Source organism: Micromys minutus (assembly GCF_963924665.1).
Source record: "Micromys minutus genome assembly, chromosome: 25".
NCBI lineage: Eukaryota > Metazoa > Chordata > Mammalia > Rodentia > Muridae > Micromys > Micromys minutus.
Genome location: NC_137960.1, coordinates 31,284,919 through 31,289,847, shown reverse-complemented (window position 1 = coordinate 31,289,847; position 4,929 = coordinate 31,284,919). Strand labels below are relative to the sequence as shown.

Genomic DNA, 4,929 nt, shown 5'->3' with positions numbered 1-4,929 from the left:
CTTAACAGAACTTTTCCAGCTAAGTAGTTACAAATAGGATGAAAATTTAAAAAAATGTAACAAGGTCATAATCTGTTGAAAAAAAACAAAAAGTAAGTTTTAAGTTAAAAAAAAGATGATTTTATTTTATATGTGTATATATATATATATGAATGTTACCTACAATTTTACCACAAATTAAGATTTGTTTATGTGTGCCTGGTACCTGCTGGAAGGCACCTGGGTTCAGAAAAGGGAGGCAGGTACCCAGGAACTGGTGTTGTAGATGATTGTGGTCCTGAGCCTCTGCAAAAGCAGCAAGTGCTCCTAACCACTGAACTGCCACCCTCCAGCCCATAAAGCAGTAACACGGCTGATTAGTGATTAGCTGTGCAAAATTGGGCCATTTGGGTGAGCTCTGGTCCAATGTAACTGGTATTCTCCTTGCAAAAAAAAAAAAAAAAAAAAAAAAAAAAAAAAAAAACAAAACATGAACAGACTTAGAGGAGGTATTGTAAAGACACACAAAGATGATATCATGTGGACAAGGAGGCTAAGCCTACATCTGTGTTGGGGTCACTAGTCAGAGAACACATGGTGCTACATAAACCTGGAAGGGGAAAGGATTCTCCCTCCATGGGAGAGAAAGCATAGTCCTCTATTGTCCCTTTCCCTGGTCCTTGATTCCAGGCTTCTACCTACTGCAGGACTTGGAAGCAGTGATTTTCAGTAGTTCTAAGTCATCCGTATGTCATATATGCTTTGCTGGAAACCTTAGAAAGCTAGTGAAGTTCTTCCTTCTGTTTTATGGGTGTCTCAGACCCTCTTTCACCTCCAGAGCTGGTGTTCCTGAGTCGTCGTGCACAACCCAGCCCAGGCCTGCTGGTGTCCACACTGGGAAAGACTCCAATTTCTCTCTCTCTTATCCTCAAGTGTCAGTCAAAGGCTAACCATAAGCCACCTAAGTACTCATTCTATGTCCCATGGCTACTCCTACTGAAGTTAACATTGATTGTGGATCTTCCTCTGGCCAGGGAGAAGAGGTGTCATCTAGAATAGGTGTCCTCTTCATTTTTTACTCCAAAGCCTTGCACATAGAAAGCTTAAACAGTTGCTCCTTAGTAGACCTATCCTCTATGCTGTTACAATGGACAGCAATTCTTTTCAAGACTTCCAACTTAGGGGCCAAAAAACCTGAATCCAAGTAGCTGTAGTAAACTAGATGGGACATGTGTCACTGAAATAGTTAAGGGGACATGGTGTGTTTCTAGAACTCCTTAAACACTCACTCTTCTCCATTTAGAAACTTGGTGAGGCAAAGGAGCCAAAAGTAAGAGTTGAATCCAATGCATGGCATCAGACCTTGGTTGCAAGTCTGCACTCTCTGGGGTGATTTACCCCCATTATCCCACTTCTCTGCATGCCCATCTGCTTTGAGTTCATTTCATGCTAAGCTTCTTTGGGGCTGCAACCCAACTTTGTGACTTGCATTCAGGGTTTTTTGGGAAATGAAGGAAAGATCTCAGTGACCACTGAATGGAAGCCACAAAACTACGAAGTCTGCACAGATAGGAAAGAAGGCTGTGGGAGAAGTAGATGGTCTCATTCTTAAAGACTTTATTATCAAACCTAAAGAACATATTTAAGTTACTAATGACTTGGAAGGAATAAGAAGTTAGAAACAAAAGGCCATTTATCTTAAAATTATAAGACAACATATACTAATATAATTTCATTAACAAATTGTGATCTGTCTGAAAGTGAGTGGATAAAGAAAAATATTACCTAATAAAAGAGGTTAGTTCCAAATTAGGATCAGACTCCAGAATTTGCTGGGTGTAATTTTCCATTGCAGATTGTTGTCAGGTTGACCTTGGCTGGCATCAAGGACATGGGCTTGAAAAACACATCTTTCTTCTGCCAGAATGTCCCCATAAAACAGCAATGCCTTCCACAGACCATTACTCTGTCTGTCTCCCCATCCCCCCGTCTCCTACTCCTCGCTGTTGTTAGTTTTAAGGAATCTTCAGGACACACTAACACACATGAAACCCATGGGAATCAGAAAGAATAGAACCAGGCAGGCATGTAAGTAGGACAGCATCAGTGTGTCTTCCTGCCTTTGTGGCTCTGTCTGGTGAATCTTTGCTGTATGGTAAATAGCATCGTCTTTCTTTCAGTGCAAAGCAACTGCTCATGCGCACTATCTCTTACAGTTTTGATACCCATCAACAACTGTAAGGCTGATACCCCTCCCGTCTCTGTACTCAGATTCCCGGAGAAGTTAAGTAAATCTCCTAAAAACCTGCAACAAACTTATAGCAATTTCAAAATATTGACCCAGAGTGGTAACTGACCCTTTGATAACTGCAACATTAAACTTACTAGTTGTTCATGTTTTCCTGGTTTCTGTCCTTTGAGGCCCAAATAGCCTTCTTTCACCTTCTATGCACAGTAGCATATAAAGAGATTGTGCAAATAATATTTACTTCCATGAAACTACCTACTGATACCTACCCTCCCATCTCTATGCCTCATCCACCCAAATATCCTGAGATACAGTATCTTCTCTTCTCTGTCTCTGTCTCCTCTCTGTCTCTCTGTCTCTCTGTCTCTCTGTCTCTCTGTCTCTCTCTCTCTCTCTCTCTCTCTCTCTGTGTGTGTGTGTGTGTGTGTGTTATTGAACTGGTGACTTCATAATGGGGCAAGAATCAGAGCTTTGCACAGTAATTTCATCTACAATGATTGGTTTATCACATGAAAGGGAAACCTGTGGAAAACTTCAGCAAATGTGCACCAAGACATTGAGCTACCTAAACCAGCACTTTGGAAAACTTCAGGACTTTGAAATTTTCCAGTGATTCTTTAAATGTCTATGTGACTTTTAGAGACTGGACAACATTGATACGGTGGAGATGAAGAATGAGAAGAATTATTTAAAGCTGAAATCAGTAATTATATTACTATGGTTAATGATGGTATGAGAAAACATCTTCGGGCTGGAAAAATGACTTAGTGGTTCAGAGCACTGACTGCTCTTCCAGAGGTCCTGAGTTCAATCCCCAGCAACCACATGGTGGTTCACAACCAACTGTAATGGGATCTGATGCCCTCTTCTGGTGTGTCTGAAGACAGCTACAATATACTTATATATAATAAATAAATTAAAAAAATAAAAACATCTTCAAAAAACAACCCACAGCCTCTCACGTGATTCACACTTCCCTTTTTTCCTCTAGAACTTGTCATCTCTGCTTGCTCTTAAAGCACCCTCCCTGCCGGATAGACAGTACTGTCATCAAGAAAATTATTTCAATACTCTTGATACCACAGCAATTTTGCTGCCCAAACAAGACCTGAATAAAAAGTATACTAAATAAATAACATGCTACCGTGGAAAAGGTAATCTCCTGGTACCCCACCCACAGACAAAAAACTATAAGCAACTAAGGAATGCTCGGAGTGCAAGAATCAGCCTTCCCTAGAGATTAGCCACCTAACTGTTGATTTAATTCTGAGTGGCTAACACTGAAACCACATTCTTTTTTTTTTTTCTTTTTTTTTTTTTTTTTTTACTTTAACTGCATTTATTTTATGCTGAATTTATTCCCATGCCATGAGTTTTTGCTTCTTCAGTTTCTTCTGGGATATCATTTTCTTCTGTGCAACCTCCTCTTCTGGCTTTGGAACGATCTGTTCCTTCTCAGTGAGGATCATCTCAATGTGGCAGGGGGAGCTCATGTAGGGGTTCATCAGCCATGAGCTCTGTAGGTTCGCCGGCGCATCTTAGGTGCCTTGTTCACCTGGATGTGTTCAATAACCAGAGAATCTACATCTAAACCCTTAAGTTCAGCATTACTCTCTGCATTCTTAAGCATGTGCAGCAAAAACTCAGCACTCTATCTTGGCCACCGTCCCTGTGTCCAGCCCCACTGTTTGGCCTGGGCGCACCTACCAGCGCCACCATTATAAAGCCAGAATGGCAAACATTGCTTCTTTAAAGTGACATTCTTCAGATACTTAGTGGCCTTACGGATATGCATACCCTTGATGGCCTGGGCAGTTTTCCTGGTGTTCTTAAAGTGAACACGAAGGTTTAAACCTCTGGATTTGCATAATTTTGTGGGGTTTTCTGGGTCAAGAGAGTAGCGAACCATCTTCACAGGTCACCTCTGGCTGCTTACAGGAAGACAACCACATTCTTATAAGCAACACAAAATGGACTTAGCAGTCATATTTATATATGTCAGTGTTTGTGTGTAATGATACAACTCAAAAATTGTTTTTAAAAATAATTAAAAATTTTTTGAATTAAAAATATCCATAACATAATAGATGGTGGTATCCACCCATAATCCTGGCACTTGGAAGGCAAAAAGCAAGGGGATCAAAATTTTAAGGCCAGACTACTAAAGAAAATATTGATATAAATGAAAGGAAGGGATAAAAAAAGCAATTAAATCCTCTAAAATTGGGGCTAGAGAAATGGCTCAGTGATTAAGGGTGTAACTACTTTCCTCTCTTCCAGAGTGTGGTTCCCTGTACTCAGGTTAGGTGGCTCACAACCACCTGAAACTCTACATCCAGAATACCCAATGCCCTTTCCTGACTTCCATTGGCAATTGCTCACAAGTGATATAAATGAAAACACACACACACACACACATACACACAAATATGGATTATGGAAGACATTAAGAAAACCTGAGTGCAAGGAACTCATTTTTTTCTTAGTCATTTATTGTAGTTATAGCAAGGGATTTGAAGTCTTTCCATAAAACTGAAAGAGCTAAAAGTAGCTTTTAGCATGCCTTTCCTCTTGGGTCTTAAAGAGAATTGTATACATTTCAACAACATTCTTTTAATTAAGAATGACTTTTATGAATCTGACAGATGATGAAGAAATCTCACTTTAGAACACAGTACCTACTGTTTTCATAGTGGCTCTTT

General features: G+C 40.0%; 1 pseudogene across 1 annotated transcript; it reads right to left on the bottom strand.

Annotated features, from left to right (window-relative positions):
- Positions 1–3,582: 3,582 nt before the first annotated feature.
- On the bottom strand, positions 3,583–4,136 carry LOC308436633 (large ribosomal subunit protein uL22-like; annotated as a pseudogene). Its single transcript has one exon. The product of its transcript is annotated as a large ribosomal subunit protein uL22-like (transcript).
- Positions 4,137–4,929: the final 793 nt, after the last annotated feature.